The 18,878-nt window shown below is 42.9% G+C and overlaps 2 pseudogenes; both read left to right on the forward strand.

Moving 5' to 3' along the window:
- Nucleotides 1–1,674: 1,674 nt before the first annotated feature.
- Nucleotides 1,675–3,702, forward strand: LOC141546158 (RNA polymerase-associated protein RTF1 homolog pseudogene; annotated as a pseudogene).
- A 1,048-nt stretch (nucleotides 3,703–4,750) lies between these two features.
- Nucleotides 4,751–17,383, forward strand: LOC141546324 (RNA polymerase-associated protein RTF1 homolog pseudogene; annotated as a pseudogene).
- The last annotated feature ends 1,495 nt before the right edge of the window (nucleotides 17,384–18,878 follow it).

An 18,878-nucleotide genomic window follows, 5' to 3' on the forward strand; every position in this document is an offset into this window, starting at 1 on the left:
GACTTCAGCTCAAGGGAAAAGCAAATTTCTCAGTGACCGAAGCTGCCCACCAAGGGCCAGGGGAAAGAACTCTGAGCTTGGAGCCAGAGGGTCTGCTCTCCCCTGTTTGCTACTTGCAAACCTTAACCTCTCAAGCCTCTTTCATCACCTGAAAAGCAAGAGGGTCCACCCAGTAATAAATAAGTAGCCACTTTTGTACCTCAGGCAAAAAACACCGAAGGGCCTCTCCAATCAACTCAAATCAACCAATGTTTGGGTGGCTGTCAGGATGCTGGGAAGATGCCCCTGGGGAGGGGGCCTCCCATGGGATTAGCACAGAGAAGGCCCGGGGAGAAGCTCACAGGGAGCTTGCCAACTTCCTATGTTCACTAATTATCCTCAAAAGTGTTAAGCTCAGAGGTTTCCTTGTTGCTAAAAAACAACTTTTGCTTTCTGAATTTCAGCTGTTTGGAGGAGAATCCCCTCTAGTGGGGCCTTGCTCTAGATACATGAAGGAAGGGGAATGAAAAAAGCTGATTAAACACAGGTGTTGATGAAGCCCCAAACAGAACACAAGCTCCTTGAGGGCAGGGATGGCCTTATTTTTGTGTTTCCATCCCTGTTCCATCCCAGATAGTGTCCCTGGTATAATAAGAAAATGGATGATAAATGTGTGTTGCTTCAACAAGTGATTGAACAGAAGCATTCTTTGGAAAGGAGTTGGTCTTCCTGGCCTTCCCATCCAACCCTGAAAAGCCAGGGGCTCAAATTCTGTGAAAACACTGCTCCATGGGGGGTTACAAAGTTGTGTTAGAGGCAGGTCTTCCAGCCCACCCCTGTTAAAAGAAAAAGCCGCCCTTTGCCACTGTTCCCAGATTCTCCTAAAGCCATTGGTGAAGGACCAGTCCTTCCCCAGAGAACCTTTTGATTTATACTGCAATCATGGTTACATCGGTGTGAAGAGGAAATGTTTTTCCTGTTGAAAACTGTTTGCATTTCTGTTTTTCTTCCCAGGTTCTTTTTACCTTCTGAATCCAATTCTCCCTATACAACAAGAGAACTGTTCGGTTCTGCACACATATATTGTATCTAAGATAGACTATAACATATTTAACATGTATAAGACTATATGCCATTTAAGGGAGGGAGTGGAGGGAGGGGAAAATTCAGAACAGAAGTGAATACAAGGGATAATGTTGTGAAATTACCCATGCATATGTACTGTCAATAAAAAGTTATCAAAAGAAAAAAAAAAAAAAGGAAAGTGATAAATGTTGGGAAATCAAAGAAAATATATGCACCAATAAGAAAGCATGTTAATGGTTACATAGGAGAAAGAACTTCCCTGAATGCCATGAAGAAAACTGGTTCACTAGAGTTCTATTACACAGGACATACTTCCCCTTTAAAGGAGTTAACACCTTTAGTCTTCTGAAAGGAGTTTACACCTTTAAAGGAGTTTACACCATTCTCTGGGAGGATAAAAGGAGCCAGGATTCAGGAAGAAGAGGATTCGAGATTCTACCTTCTCTCTGGCTGGAGGTTCCAGAAACCTGCTCACAGAGAAAAGGATTTACAGAAAAGAAACCTTCTCCCAGAGAAGGATCGCAATTGACAGACAACAGGACACTACATTTTGGCTCCAACTCGAGGCAAGGACTGTGGCTTACCCTGACTCTGGCTGATTCGGAGCCCTTCAGAGGGGGCAAGCTTGGACTTTACATTTTGGCACCGGAACAGGGCGTCCGGCGTGGGAGCTGGGGTACCATCATGGACAAGAAGCGGAAAAGCCGCGTTGTGATCCACTCTGACATGGAGGACAGCAGCAGTGATGAGAACCTGGATCAGGAGCTCTTGCCCCTAGCCAAACGGAAACGGAGTGACTCCAAGGAGGAGGAGCAACCTGTTAGTCAGCCTGCCGCTTCTTCAGACTCTGAAACATCAGACAGTGATGATGAGTGCACAGTTGGAGGTGCAAAAAATAAGAAAAAAGGAAAAACTAGGAAGATAGAGAAGAAGGGAACCATGAAAAAACAGACAAACAAAGCTGCTTCCTCAGACAGCTCTGACAAAGACATCTCAGCTGAGAGTTCAGCCCCTGAAGAAGGTGAAGTGTCTGACTCCAACAGTAACAGTTCCTCCTCCAGCTCAGATTCAGATTCTTCTTCTGAGGATGAGGAATTCCATCATGGGTATGGAGAAGACCTCACGGGAGATGAAGAAGATAGGGCCCGTTTAGAACAAATGACGGAGAAGGAGAGAGAACAGGAATTGTTTCACAGGATAGAAAAGAGAGAGGTGCTGAAGAGAAGGTCTGAAATGAAGAAGAAATTAAAAATAGCCAAGAAGAAAGAGGAAAAGAAAAAACAAGAAGAACGAGAGAAGAAAAAACTTACACAGATTCAAGAGTCCCAGCTCATGTCCCATAATAAGGAGCGGCATTCCAAGCAGGATAACAAACTAGACCAAAAATCTCAGGCCATGGAAGAACTGAAAGCAGAGAGAGAAAAACGGAAGAATAGAACAGCTGAGCTGCTTGCCAAAAAACAACCATTAAAAACAAGTGAAGTTTACTCTGATGAGGACGATAAGTCCAGTGAGAAGACAGATGGTTCATCTAGGATGACATCATCTGATGAAGAAGAGGAAAAGGAAGAGGTTCCTCCCAAATCCCAGCCGGTTTCTCTGCCTGAAGAGTTGAACCGAGCGCGGTTATCCCGGCACAAGCTGGAACAGTGGTGTCACATGCCTTTCTTTGCTAAGGCAGTCCCAGGATGTTTTGTGCGGGTTGGCATCGGGAACCACAACAGTAAACCTGTCTATCGGGTTGCTGAAATCACCGGCGTGGTAGAAACACCCAAGGCTTATCAGTTGGGTGGCACTAGGACAAATAAAGGATTGCAGTTGAGGCATGGCAACGACCAGCGAGTAATCCGCTTGGAGTTTGTCTCAAACCAAGAGTTCACAGAGAGTGAATTTAGGAAATGGAAAGAGGCGATGCTTTCTGCTGGCCTGCAGCTCCCTACCTTGGATGAAATCAACAAGAAGGAAGTGTCCATTCAAGAAACTTTGAATTATCAATTCAATGATCGGGATATCGAAGAGATTGTAAAAGAGAAAGCGAGATTCCGAAAAGCTCCACCCAACTATGCCATGAAAAAAATGCAGCTTCTGAAGGAGAAGGCCATAGCAGAAGATTTGGGAGACCAAGCCAAGGCGAAACACATCCAAGATCAACTGATTGAGTTGGAGAAAAGGGCAGAGGCCCTAGATCGGCAACGAACAAAGAATATTTCTGCCATCAGTGACATCAACCAACGAAATCGGGAGTGGAACATTGTTGAGGCTGAGAAAGCCCGTGTGGCTGAAAGTCACAACATGAAAAATCAACAGATGGACCCCTTCACTAGGCGGCACTGCAAACCGACTATCGTCTCCAATTCCAGAGACCCTGCTGTTCAAGCTGCCATAGTGGCTCAGCTGAACGCACAATATGGCTCGGGGGCATTACCAGATGCTCCTAAGGAGATGAACGAGCACAAAGACATCGACTCTAAGTCAGCCAGTGACCTCTCAGAGGACCTGTTCAAAGCGCATGATTTTGATGTGAACATCGACTTGCAAATTCCCAGTTGGGAATTAAAGACACTGGCCATCACTCCAAAGGCTCCCCCAGCCCAGGGTGGTGCCCCCCAAAAGATCTCTGAATTTAGAAGATTATAAGAAACAACGAGGACTTATTTGAGCAAGCCAGCCTGCTGCTTCGGACCCTGCATGCGCCACGAGGATGTTCCTCTTCTCCTCTTCTCCCTCGGTTTGCCCTCTTTGGGCTGGAGCGGCAGGGGTGCTGGGAAGGACTTAGGAACATGTATTAAAGTCCATTTTGTGATGATTTGAGCGTGTTCTTTGTTACCTACTTCTAACATGTATTAGGATACTATGTCTTTATGGAATCGTGTCATTATGTGTAATATCTAAATCAAAAGAAAGGGGGGATGTTGGGGTCTTACTAGGTGGTAATAATCAAAAAGGCAGCTCTTGATGTTGAGTTGTTGGGTATCAGCCCACTTGTGGCTCAGTGGCTAGAAGGCGAGTGGAAAGACTCCTGCTCCTGAGCTCACACGTTGCCCCACACACTCCCAGAGGCCCCTGGTAATGGGGAACGCTTTCATATCAAACTAGACAAAAAGTCAGCAAAGTAGATAAAAAAAAACAAAAAAACAAAAAAAACAAAAAACAAAAAACAAAAAAAAACCAATCGCCCCCAACTAGAGTCTGCGACAGTGCCGTGGGCTAGAAGTCAGCGCTCCCGCGGTGGCCGGGCCAGTGTCACACTGGTATCACAAATGGATCGGACGCTTCGCCTTCGGAACCAAACATGAGCTCTGGGAGACAACGGAAGTCGGAGGGACCGTTAGCAGAAGCGCCGATCGCCCCCTTTCCCCAAACTGTGCCGGAGGCTCAGGGAGCAGCCTGAAACCGCGCTCCAGGCCGCGCGCTTCATTCAGGCTCTCCTCTCGGAGGAGGAGGCCCCGGCGCGGAGCCCGGGTAACCTCCCTCGGGCACGCGGCGGGCAGGCTCAACCCCGGTCCCCCGCCTCGGACCGAGCCGCCTCGATTCTCCGGGAGGAGGCGGAGAGCGCTGGGCCCCGCCCGGCCGCGCGTGGCTGCCCGTCCTGCTTCCGCCTCCTCCAACCTAGGTGGGAGAGAACAATGTCCGGAAGGGCTCGGGATGTAACACCTGGGGACATCCTACAGCCATCTTCCCCGCCATGGGGGAGGGGGGAGATCTGTGGAATCCCGTCGGAAACCTGAGGGCCGCCCGCGCTTTCGCGGGCCGCGAGCCCAGGAAGAGACCGGGCCCAGCCCCTCGGGCGCCCTCTCGGGACGCGTGCGCCGTTATTCCCGGGAGAGAGGTACGGAGCGCTGCCGAGCGCGGCCGGGAGGAAGGAGCGGCGCTCCCGGGCCTTCTCCGGGCCTTCTCCCTCAGCCGAGAAAGGGAGGTCCGTGTCCGGTGCCGGTTAAAATTGCTTAGAATAACATGGCTAATATCTAGCAGTGTTAAGACTCAACCTCAGGGCTTCCAACTTCAAATCCAGGACTCACTTTTCAATACTCTATTGCAGCACCCGTAAGGTATAGTGAATTGGAGTAATAACTGTCTCAATATTCACGCTGGGCAATGATTCAGGGAAGTAGCTGGAAGACCAGTAGGACTTGGGACTAACTGATTCATGTAATTTAAAAAAAATTTAAATTTTACCCCCAACCAAAAATTAAACTTGAAATACAAAAATTAAAAGGAGAAATCAATAATATTGAAAGTAAAAGAACTATTGAATTAATAAATAAAACCAAGAGTTGGTTTTATGAAAAAGCCAATAAAATAGATAAACCTTTGATAAATCTGATCAGAAAAAGAAAGAGGAAAATCAAATTGTTAGTCTTACAGATGAAAAGGGGGATCTTTCCACCAATGAAGAGGAAATTAGAGAAATAATGAGTTACTTTGCCAACCTTTATGCCAATAAATTTGATAATTTAAGTGAAATGGATGACTTCCTCCAAAAATAAAGGCTTCCTAGATTAACAGAGGAGGAAATAAATTGCTTAAATAGTCCCATTTCAGAAAAAGAAATAGAACAAGCTATTAATCAACTCCCCAGGAAAAAATCCCCTGGACCAGATGGATTTACACGTGAATTCTACCAAACATTTAAAGAACAATTAACCCCAATGCTATATAAACTATTTGAAAAAATAAGGAATGAAGGAGTCGTACCAAACTCCTTTTATGACACAGACATGGTACTGATACCTAAAACAGGTCGATCGAAAACTGAGAAAGAAAATTATAGACCAATTTCCTTAATGAATATTGATGCTAAAATCTTAAATAAGATATTAGCAAAAAGACTTCAGAAAATCATCCCCAGGATAATACACTATGATCAAGTAGGATTCATACCAGGGATGCAGGGCTGGTTTAATATTAGGAAAACGATTAGTATAATTGACCATATTAATAATCAAATTAATAGGAACCATATGATCATCTCAATAGATGCAGAAAAAGCATCTGACAAAATCCAACATCCATTCCTTCTAAAAACTCCTGAGAGTATAGGAATAAATGGATTATTCCTTAGAATAATCAGGAGCATATATTGAAGACCTTCAGTAAGCATCATATGCAATAGAAATAAACTGCAACCTTTCCCAGAAAGATCAGGAGTGAAACAAGGTTGCCCACTATCACCATAACTATTCAATATAGTACTAGAAACGCTAGCCTCAGCAATAAGAGCCGAGAAAGAGATTCAAGGAAGTAGAGTAGGAAATGAGGAAATCAAACCATCACTCTTTGCAGATGACATGATGGTATACTTAGAGAACCCCAAAGACTCTGCTAAAAAGCTCATACCAAAATGTGTGGGATACAGCCAAAGCAGTAATAAGGGGAAGTTTTATATCTCTACGGGCCTACTTGCATAAAATAGAGAAAGAGAGGGCCAACGAATTGGCCTTACAACTAAAATTGCTAGAAAAGGAACAAATTAAAAAACCCCAGACAAACACAAAACTTGAAATTCAAAAAATAAAAGGTGAGATTAATAAAATTGAAAGTAAAAAAACTATTGAATTAATTAGTAAAACTAAGAGTTGGTTTTATGAAAAAACCAACAAAATAGACAAACCCTTACTAAACCTGATTAAAAAAAGGAAAGAGAAAAAGCAAATTGATAGTCTTGAAAATGAAAAGGGTGAACTCACCACTAATGAAGTGGAAATTAGAACAATAGTTAGGAGCTACTTTGCTCAACTTTATGCCGATAAATTCGATAACTTAAATGAAATGGAAGAATACCTTCAAAACTATAGCTTGCCCAGATTAACAGAGGAAGAAGTAAGTAGTCTAAATAGTCCCATCTCAGAAAAAGAAATAGACCAAGCTATTAACCAACTTCCTAAGAAAAAGTCCCCAGGACCAGATGGATTTACAGGTGAATTCTACCAAACATTTAAAGAACAACGAACTCCAATGCTATGTAAACTATTTGAAAAAATAGGGATTGAAAGAGTCCTACCAAATTCCTTCTATGACACAGACATGGTACTGATACCTAAACCAGGTCGATCGAAAACTGAGAAAGAAAACTATAGACCAATTTCGTTAATGAATATTGATGCTAAAATCTTAAATAAGATATTAGCAAATAGACTTCAGAAACTCATCCCCAGGATAATACACCATGACCAAGTGGGATTTATACCAGGAATGCAGGGCTGGTTTAATATTAGGAAAACTATTAGTATAATTGACCATATTAATAATCAAATTAATAAAAACCATATGATCATCTCCATAGATGCAGAAAAAGCATTTGATAAAATCCAACATCCATTCCTACTAAAAACGCTTGAGAGTATAGGAATAAATGGACTATTCCTTAAAATAATAAGGAGCATATATTTAAAACCTTCAGTGAACATCATATGTAATGGTGATAAACTAGAACCTTTCCCTGTGAGATCAGGAGTGAAACAAGGTTGCCCACTATCACCATTACTATTCAATATAGTACTAGAAACTCTAGCCTCGGCAATAAGAGCCGAGAAAGAGATTCAAGGAATTAGAGTAGGAAATGAAGAAATCAAATTGTCACTTTTCGCAGATGACATGATGGTATACTTAGAGAACCCCAAAGACTCTGCTAAAAAGCTATTAGAAATACTTCAGAATTTTAGCAAAGTCGCAGGATACAAAATAAATCCACATAAATCCTCAGCATTCCTCTATATCACCAACAAAATGCAACAGCAAGAGATACAAAGAGAAATTCCATTCCAAACAAATGTTGAGAATATAAAGTTTTGGGGAATCCATCTACCAAAGAATAGTCAGGAATTATAGGAGAAAAATTACAAAACACTTGCCACAAAAATAAAGTCAGATTTAAATAATTGGAAAGACATTCAGTGCTCTTGGATAGGCCGAGTGAATATAATAAAGGTGACAATACTCCCCAAACTAATCTATTTATTTAGTGCTATACCAATCAGACTCCCAAGAAACTATTGTAATGACCTAGAAAAAATAACAACAAAATTCATATGGAAGAATAAAAGGTCGAGAATTGCAAGGGAACTAATGAAAAAAAAAAAGTCAGAGGAAGGTGGTCTAAGTGTACCTGACCTAAAGCTATATTATAAAGCAACAGTCACCAAAACCATTTGGTATTGGCTAAGAAATAGACTAGTTGATCAGTGGCATAGGTTAGGTTCACAGGGCAAGATAGTGAATAAAAATAGAAATCTAATCTTTGACAAACCCAAAGATCCCAACTTTTGGGATAAGAATTCATTATTTGACAAAAACTGCTGGGAAAACTGGAAATTAGCATGGCAGAAACTAGGCATGGACCCACATTTAACACCACATACTAAGATTAGATCAAAATGGGTCCAAGATTTAGACATAAAGAACGAAATCATAAATAAATTGGAGGAACATGGGATGGTTTACCTCTCAGACTTGTGGAGGAGGAAGGAGTTTGTGTCCAAGGGAGAACTAGAGACCATTATTGATCACAAAATAGAACATTTTGATTATGCCAAATTAAAAAGTTTCTGCACAAACAAAACTAAAGCAAACAAGATTAGAAGGGAAGTAGCAAATTGGGAAAAAATTTTTACAGTTAAAGGTTCTGATAAAGGCCTCATCTCCAAAATATACAGAGAATTGACTTTAATTTATAAGAAATCAAGCCATTCTCCAAGTGATAAATGATCAAAGATATGAACAGACAATTTTCAGATGATGAAATTAAAACTATTTCCACTCATATGAAAGAGTGTTCCAAATCACTATTGATCAGAGAAATGCAAATTAAGACAACTCTGAGGTATCATTACACACCTGTCAGATTGGCTAAGATGACAGGAACAAATAACGATGAATGTTGGAGGGGCTGTGGGAAAACTGGGACACTGATGCATTGTTGGTGGAGTTGTGAAAGAATCCAACCATTCTGGAGAGCAATCTGGAATTATGCCCGAAAAGTTATCAAAATGTGCATACCCTTTGACCCAGCCATACTACTACTGGGCTTATAACCCAAGGAACTACTAAAGAAGGGAAAGGGACCTGTATGTGCCAAAATGTTGGTGGCAGCCCTTTTCATCGTGGCTAGAAGCTGGAAGATGAATGGATGTCCATCCATTGGAGAATGGTTGGGTAAACTATGGTATACGAATGTTATGGAATATTATTGTTCTATAAGAAATGATCAACAGGAGAAATACAGAGAGGCTTGGAGAGACTTACATCAACTGATGCTGAGTGAAACGAGCAGAACCAGAAGATCATTATACACTTCAACAATGATACTGTACGAGGATGTATGCTGATGGAAGTGGATTTCTTCACCATAGAGAAGAGCTAATCCAATTCCAATTGATTAATGATGGACAGAACCAGCTACATCCAGAAAAGGAACACTGGGAAATGAATGTAAACTGTTATTTTTACCTCTGAATCCAATTCTTCCTGTGCAACAAAAAATTCGGTTCTACACACATATATTGTATCTAGAATATACTGTAATATATTTAACATATATAAGACTGCTTGCCATATGGGGGAGGGGGTTGGGGGAGGAAGGGAAAAAATCTGAATAGAAGTAAGTGCAAGGGATAATGTTGTAAAAAATTACCCATGCATATGTACTGTCAAAATAACGTTATAATTATAAAATTAAAAAAAAAAGACTCCGCTAAAAAGCTCTTAGAAATACTTCAGAATTTTAGCAAAGTGGCAGGATACAAAATAAATCCACATAAATCCTCAGCATTCTGATATATCACCAACAAAATGCAACAGCAAGAGATACAAAGAGAAATTCCATTCCAAACAAATGTTGAGAATATAAAGTTTTGGGGAATCCATCTACCAAAGAATAGTCAGGAATTATAGGAGAAAAATTACAAAACACTTGCCACAAAAATAAAGTCAGATTTAAATAATTGGAAAGACATTCAGTGCTCTTGGATAGGCCGAGCGAATATAATAAAGATGACAATACTCCCCAAACTAATCTATTTATTTAGCGCTATACCAATCAGACTCCCAAGAAACTATTGTTATGACCTAGAAAAAATAACAACAAAATTCATATGGAAGAATAAAAGGTCGAGAATTACAAGGGAACTAATGAAAAAAAAGTCAGAGGAAGGTGGTCTAAGTGTACCTGACCTAAAGCTATATTACATAGCAGCAGTCACCAAAACCATTTGGTACTGGCTAAGAAATAGAACGGTAGATCAGTGGAACAGATTAGATACAAAGGACAAAAAAAGGGTACATCTATAGCAATCTAATCTTTGACAGACCCAAAGATACCAATATTAGGGACAAAAATTCATTATTCGGAAGAAACTGTTGGGAAAACTGGAAATTAGTATGGCAGAAATTAGATATGGACCCACACTTAACACCATATACCAAGATAAGATCAAAATGGGTCCATGATTTAGGCATAAAGAATGAGATCATAAATAGAGTAGAGGAACAGAGAATAGTCTACCTCTCACACCTGTGGAGGAGGAAGGAATTTATGACCAGAGGAGAATTAGAGATCATTATTGACCACAAAATAGAAGATGTTGATTACATCAAACTAAAAAGTTTCTGTACAAACAATACTAATGCAAACAAGATTAGAAAGGAAGTAACAAATTGGGAACATATTTTTAAAAGGAAAGGTTCTGACAAAGGTCTCATTTCTAAAATATATAGAGAACTGACCCTGATTTACAGGAAACCAAACCATTCTCCAATGGATAAATGGTCAAGGGATATGAACAGACAATTCTCAGATGATGAAATTGAAACTATTTCCACTCATATGAAAGAGTGTTCCAAATCACTACTGATCAGAGAAATGCAAATTAAGACAACTCTGAGATACCACTACACACCTGTCAGATTGGCTAAAATGACAGGAACAAATAATGATGAATGTTGGAGGGGATGTGGGAAAACTGGGACACTGATACATTGTTGGTGGAGTTGTGAAAGAATCCGGCCATTCTGGAGAGCAATTTGGAACTATGCCCAAAAGGTTGTCAAACTGTGCATACCCTTTGACCCAGCATTGCTATTATTGGGATTATATCCCAAAGAAATACTAAAGAGTGGAAAGGGACCTGTATGTGCCAAAATGTTTGTGGCAGCTCTTTTGGTTGTAGCTAGAAACTGGAAGTTGAATGGATGTCCATCCATTGGAGAATGGTTGGGTAAATTGTGGTATATGAAGGTTATGGGATATTATTGCTCTGTAAGAAATGACCAGCAGGAGGCATACAGAAAGGCTTGGAGAGACTTAAATCAACTGTTGCTGAGTGAAATGAGCAGAACCAGAAGATCACTATACACTTCAACAACAATACTGTATGAGGATGTATTCTGATGGAAGTGGAAATCTTCAACATAAAGAAGAGCCAACTCACTTCCAGCTGATCAATGATGGACAGAAATAACTATACCCAGAGAAGGAACACTGGGATGCGAATGTAAATTGTTAGCACTACTGTCTATCTACCCAGGTTACTTAGACCTTCGGAAGCTAATAATTAATGTGCAACAAGAAAATGGTATTTACACTCATATATTGTATCTAGGTTATATTGTAACACATGTAAAATGTATGGGATTACCTGCCATCGGGGGCAGGGAGTGGAGGGAGGGAGGGGATAATTTGGAAAAATGAATAAATAAAAAAAAAAGAAAAAGAAAAAGAAAAAAGAAATATCCATTATAGCCAAGGCTTCTATTAGATAATGTAGAAAACAGAAAACAGGATTCCCAATTCCTGCTTCCAAAGAGCTTTCAGTCTAAAGAAAGCAGAACTGAACCAAGAGACTAAACTTTCATTATGCTACACAGAGAGCCAGGAAGGGGTTGTTCCTAGTGTTTTAAATCAGTGAAGGAGAGAGATGGTCAACTAAGAAGAACTGCTTTCAGGACTAATCTTATAAAAGTGGTTATTAATAAGAAAAAAGAATAATTAAAAAGAAAATAATAATGAATGCAAAAAGGCCAAAAATACTATGGAAGCTAATGCCTTCATATCAAAGGAATCATGACAAAAATTTGAAGATCAAACAGGGGGCAGCTAGGTGGTGCAGTGTATAGAGCACCAGCCCTGAATTCAAGAGGACCCGAGTTCAAATCTAGTCTCAGACACTTAACACTTCCTAGCTGTGTGACCCTGGGCAAGTCAATTAACCCCAGCCTGGGGGCGGGGGGAGATCAATCAAACAATAAATATTTATTAAGCACCAACTATAAGATAGGCACTATGCTAAGCTCTGGGGATACAAAAAAAAAAAAAAAAAAAAAAAAAAAAGGTAAAAGACATTTCCTGCCCTCAATGAGCTTACAAATGAGTAAAGAACAAATACAGGGAGAGTAAGATACATGCAAAATAAATAGGAAAGAGTTAAAAGGAAGAGCACAACAGTGGAAGAATAAAAATCAGACAAGAGAGAGGGAGAACTTAGAGGTGGTATTCTGAATATTGAGTATTTCAGTAGGAGTTTAGATTATAAATTCATAGATCTTTTAACTAGAAATACATAAGTATAATCCCATCATTTTACTCATAAAATAAAGTTAAGGTTCATGGGGGTTACAAAATTTGCTCAATACTCATCCCTTGTTGGTGGAGTTGTGAATCGTCCCAATCACTCTAGAGAACAATGTAGAACTATGCTTAAAGGACTATAGAACTGTGCATACACTTTAATTCAACAATACCACTACTAGGTCTAACTCCAAAAGGTCAGAGAAAAGAGGAAAGGACCTATGTGTATAAAAATATTTATAGCAGGTCTTTTTTGTGGTTGCAAAAAGTTGAAAATTGAAGGACTGTCCATCAATTGAGGAATGGCTGAATAAAATGTGTTGTGTGGCTATGATGGAATACTTTAGTGCTATAAGAGATTATGAACAGGATAGTTCAGGAGGGAGGAAGAAAGGAAGGGAGAGAGGGAGGAAAATTGACTAAGATCACACAGAAAGTATGAAAGCAAGGGGAATAGGAAGGTGGACTATCGGAATCTAAAACCAATTTTTTGTTTCCCACCCGTATCACCTTGTCTTCCATTCTAGCATAGAACTAAGACACAAAAAGCGTTAAATAAAATTTGTTTTCTTACCCTATCCCCTTACTCACTGCAGCTGATGGCTTTGCCCATTACCCAATAGCAATTGCCCATTGTTCTTAAATGTCCCTTGGGCAGGCTGTGAACCCCTTCTCAGAATCACATTTTAAATGCATAAAATATAATGCACACGATTATAAGGGAAAACAATTTTACTAAAATACAGCCGTCAAAAAATGGAGTCCAGATGAAGAATCTTTATTCTGGGTTAAAAGGGAAGGGAAAGTTATTAGCAGAACAGAAATAAGGATTTTCTTATTTGCAGATATCTCAAATACGCACACACCAATGAGATGGTGTTTCGTCAGGCTTGGGGAAAGGCCAGAAGTGAAGTGGATCCAGACTTCAGCTCAAGGGAAAAGCGAATTTCTCAGTGACCGAAGCTGCCCACCGAGGGCCAGGGGAAAGAACTCTGAGCTTGGAGCCAGAGGGTCTGCTCCCCCCTGTTTGCTACTTGCAAACCTTAACCTCTCAAGCCTCTTTCATCACCTGAAAAGCAAGAGGGTCCACCCAGTAATAAATAAGTAGCCACTTTTGTACCTCAGGCAAAAAACACCGAAGGGCCTCTCCAATCAACTCAAATCAACCAATGTTTGGGTGGCTGTCAGGATGCTGGGAAGATGCCCCTGGGGAGGGGGCCTCCCATGGGATTAGCACAGAGAAGGCCCGGGGAGAAGCTCACAGGGAGCTTGCCAACTTCCTATGTTCACTAATTATCCTCAAAAGTGTTAAGCTCAGAGGTTTCCTTGTTGCTAAAAAACAACTTTTGCTTTCTGAATTTCAGCTGTTTGGAGGAGAATCCCCTCTAGTGGGGCCTTGCTCTAGATACATGAAGGAAGGGGAATGAAAAAAGCTGATTAAACACAGGTGTTGATGAAGCCCCAAACAGAACACAAGCTCCTTGAGGGCAGGGATGGCCTTATTTTTGTGTTTCCATCCCTGTTCCATCCCAGATAGTGTCCCTGGTATAATAAGAAAATGGATGATAAATGTGTGTTGCTTCAACAAGTGATTGAACAGAAGCATTCTTTGGAAAGGAGTTGGTCTTCCTGGCCTTCCCATCCAACCCTGAAAAGCCAGGGGCTCAAATTCTGTGACAACACTGCTCCATGGGGGGTTACAAAGTTGTGTTAGAGGCAGGTCTTCCAGCCCACCCCTGTTAAAAGAAAAAGCCGCCCTTTGCCACTGTTCCCAGATTCTCCTAAAGCCATTGGTGAAGGACCAGTCCCTCCCCAGAGAACCTTTTGATTTATACTGCAATCCTGGTTACATCGGTGTGAAGAGGAAATGTTTTTCCTGTTGAAAACTGTTTGCATTTCTGTTTTTCTTCCCAGGTTCTTTTTACCTTCTGAATCCAATTCTCCCTATACAACAAGAGAACTGTTCGGTTCTGCACACATATACTGTATCTAAGATAGACTATAACATATTTAACATGTATAAGACTATATGCCATTTAAGGGAGGGAGTGGAGGGAGGGGAAAATTCAGAACAGAAGTGAATACAAGGGATAATGTTGTGAAATTACCCATGCATATGTACTGTCAATAAAAAGTTATCAAAAGAAAAAAAAAAAAAAAGGAAAGTGATAAATGTTGGGAAATCAAAGAAAATATATGCACCAATAAGAAAGCATGTTAATGGTTACATAGGAGAAAGAACTTCCCTGAATGCCATGAAGAAAACTGGTTCACTAGAGTTCTATTACACAGGACATACTTCCCCTTTAAAGGAGTTAACACCTTTAGTCTTCTGAAAGGAGTTTACACCTTTAAAGGAGTTTACACCATTCTCTGGGAGGATAAAAGGAGCCAGGATTCAGGAAGAAGAGGATTCGAGATTCTACCTTCTCTCTGGCTGGAGGTTCCAGAAACCTGCTCACAGAGAAAAGGATTTACAGAAAAGAAACCTTCTCCCAGAGAAGGATCGCAATTGACAGACAACAGGACACTACATTTTGGCTCCAACTCGAGGCAAGGACTGTGGCTTACCCTGACTCTGGCTGATTCGGAGCCCTTCAGAGGGGGCAAGCTTGGACTTTACATTTTGGCACCGGAACAGGGCGTCCGGCGTGGGAGCTGGGGTACCATCATGGACAAGAAGCGGAAAAGCCGCGTTGTGATCCACTCTGACATGGAGGACAGCAGCAGTGATGAGAACCTGGATCAGGAGCTCTTGCCCCTAGCCAAACGGAAACGGAGTGACTCCAAGGAGGAGGAGCAACCTGTTAGTCAGCCTGCCGCTTCTTCAGACTCTGAAACATCAGACAGTGATGATGAGTGCACAGTTGGAGGTGCAAAAAATAAGAAAAAAGGAAAAACTAGGAAGATAGAGAAGAAGGGAACCATGAAAAAACAGACAAACAAAGCTGCTTCCTCAGACAGCTCTGACAAAGACATCTCAGCTGAGAGTTCAGCCCCTGAAGAAGGTGAAGTGTCTGACTCCAACAGTAACAGTTCCTCCTCCAGCTCAGATTCAGATTCTTCTTCTGAGGATGAGGAATTCCATCATGGGTATGGAGAAGACCTCACGGGAGATGAAGAAGATAGGGCCCGTTTAGAACAAATGACGGAGAAGGAGAGAGAACAGGAATTGTTTCACAGGATAGAAAAGAGAGAGGTGCTGAAGAGAAGGTCTGAAATGAAGAAGAAATTAAAAATAGCCAAGAAGAAAGAGGAAAAGAAAAAACAAGAAGAACGAGAGAAGAAAAAACTTACACAGATTCAAGAGTCCCAGCTCATGTCCCATAATAAGGAGCGGCATTCCAAGCAGGATAACAAACTAGACAAAAAATCTCAGGCCATGGAAGCAGAGAGAGAAAAACGGAAGAATAGAACAGCTGAGCTGCTTGCCAAAAAACAACCATTAAAAACAAGTGAAGTTTACTCTGATGAGGACAATAAGTCCAGTGAGAAGACAGATGGTTCATCTAGGATGACATCATCTGATGAAGAAGAGGAAAAGGAAGAGGTTCCTCCCAAATCCCAGCCAGTTTCTCTGCCTGAAGAGTTGAACCGAGCGCGGTTATCCCGGCACAAGCTGGAACAGTGGTGTCACATGCCTTTCTTTGCTAAGGCAGTCCCAGGATGTTTTGTGCGGGTTGGCATCGGGAACCACAACAGTAAACCTGTCTATCGGGTTGCTGAAATCACCGGCGTGGTAGAAACACCCAAGGCTTATCAGTTGGGTGGCACTAGGACAAATAAAGGATTGCAGTTGAGGCATGGCAACGACCAGCGAGTAATCCGCTTGGAGTTTGTCTCAAACCAAGAGTTCACAGAAAGTGAATTTAGGAAATGGAAAGAGGCGATGCTTTCTGCTGGCCTGCAGCTCCCTACCTTGGATGAAATCAACAAGAAGGAAGTGTCCATTCAAGAAACTTTGAATTATCAATTCAATGATCGGGATATCGAAGAGATTGTAAAAGAGAAAGCGAGATTCCGAAAAGCTCCACCCAACTATGCCATGAAAAAAATGCAGCTTCTGAAGGAGAAGGCCATAGCAGAAGATTTGGGAGACCAAGCCAAGGCGAAACACATCCAAGATCAACTGATTGAGTTGGAGAAAAGGGCAGAGGCCCTAGATCGGCAACGAACAAAGAATATTTCTGCCATCAGTGACATCAACCAACGAAATCGGGAGTGGAACATTGTTGAGGCTGAGAAAGCCCGTGTGGCTGAAAGTCACAACATGAAAAATCAACAGATGGACCCCTTCACTAGGCGGCACTGCAAACCGACTATCGTCTCCAATTCCAGAGACCCTGCTGTTCAAGCTGCCATCGTGGCTCAGCTGAACGCACAATATGGCTCGGGGGCATTACCAGATGCTCCTAAGGAGATGAACGAGCACAAAGACATCGACTCTAAGTCAGCCAGTGACCTCTCAGAGGACCTGTTCAAAGCGCATGATTTTGATGTGAACATCGACTTGCAAATTCCCAGTTGGGAATTAAAGACACTGGCCATCACTCCAAAGGCTCCCCCAGCCAACGGTGGTGCCCCCAAAAGATCTCTGAATTTAGAAGATTATAAGAAACAACGAGGACTTATTTGAGCAAGCCCAGCCTGCTGCTTCGGACCCTGCATGCGCCACGAGGATGTTCCTCTTCTCCTCTTCTCCCTCGGTTTGCCCTCTTTGGGCTGGAGCGGCAGGGGTGCTGGGAAGGACTTAGGAACATGTATTAAAGTCCCATTTTGTGATGATTTGAGCGTGTTCTTTGTTACCTACTTCTAACATGTATTAGGATACTATGTCTTTATGGAATCGTGTCATTATGTGTAATATCTAAATCAAAAGAAAGGGGGGATGTTGGGGTCTTACTAGGTGGTAATAATCAAAAAGGCAGCTCTTGATGTTGAGTTGTTGGGTATCAGCCCACTTGTGGCTCAGTGGCTAGAAGGCGAGTGGGAAAGACTCCTGCTCCTGAGCTCACACGTGGCCCCACACACTTCCCAGAGGCCCCTGGTAATGGGGAACGCTTTCATATTAAACTAGAAAAAAAGTCAGCAAAGTAGATAAAAAAAAAAACAACAAAAAAAAAACAAAACAAAAAAAAAAAAACAAAAAAAACCAATCGCCCCCAACTAGAGTCTGCGACAGTGCCGTGGGCTAGAAGTCAGCGCTCCCGCGGTGGCCGGGCCAGTGTCACACTTGTATCACAAATGGATCGGACGCTTCGCCTTCGGAACCAAACACAAGCTCTGGGAGACAACGGAAGTCGGAGGGACCGTTAGCAGAAGCGCCGATCGCCCCCTTTCCCCAAACTGTGCCGGAGGCTCAGGGAGCAGCCTGAAAGCGCGCTCCAGGCCGCGCGCTTCATTCAGGCTCTCCTCTCGGAGGAGGAGGCCCCGGCGCGGAGCCCGGGTAACCTCCCTCGGGCACGCGGCGGGCAGGCTCAACCCCGGTCCCCCGCCTCGGATCGAGCCGCCTCGATTCTCCGGGAGGAGGCGGAGAGCGCTGGGCCCCGCCCGGCCGCGCGTGGCTGCCCGTCCTGCTTCCGCCTCCTCCAACCTAGGTGGGAGAGAACAGTGTCGGAAGGGCTCGGGATGTAACACCTGGGGACATCCTACAGCCATCTTCCCCGCGATGGGGGAGGGGGGAGATCTGTGGAATCCCGTGGGAAACCTGAGGGCCGCCCGCGCTTTCGCGGGCCGCGAGCCCCGGAAGGGACCGGGCCCAGCCCCTCGGGCGCCCAATCGGGACGCGTGCGCTGTTATTCCCGGGAGAGAGGTACGGAGCGCTGCCGAGCGCGGCCGGGAGGAAGGAGCGGCGCTCCCGGGCCTTCTCCGGGCCTTCTCCCTCAGCCGAGAAAGGGAGGTCCGTTTCCGGTGCCCCGGGCTTGCGGGGGCCGAGAACCTCCCTGGGCCCGCCCCTCCCCCGCCGGCAGAAATTCACCAGCCCCGGGGCCGGAAGTGGTCCCTAATCAATAGCAAAGACTAGGGGAGAGAGCCAGGTGAGCGGGAGGCTCTCGAGGGTCCGTGCAGATGGGGTTGGGGGGGGTTTTAAAAATTCGGGGACTGTCCGAAAGCTATTTAAGGACCACATTTACACTGCCGACCCGAGGGATCATGGGTATGCTAACACTTGGTGGCCCCACACCGCTTCTGTCCCTAATGCAAGGAAGGGGAGAAGCGGAGGGTCGGGTGACTCTCTCTGTGAGCAGCAGAAGCA

The sequence above is a fragment of the Sminthopsis crassicaudata genome, chromosome 6 (assembly GCF_048593235.1).
Source record: "Sminthopsis crassicaudata isolate SCR6 chromosome 6, ASM4859323v1, whole genome shotgun sequence".
Lineage (NCBI taxonomy): Eukaryota > Metazoa > Chordata > Mammalia > Dasyuromorphia > Dasyuridae > Sminthopsis > Sminthopsis crassicaudata.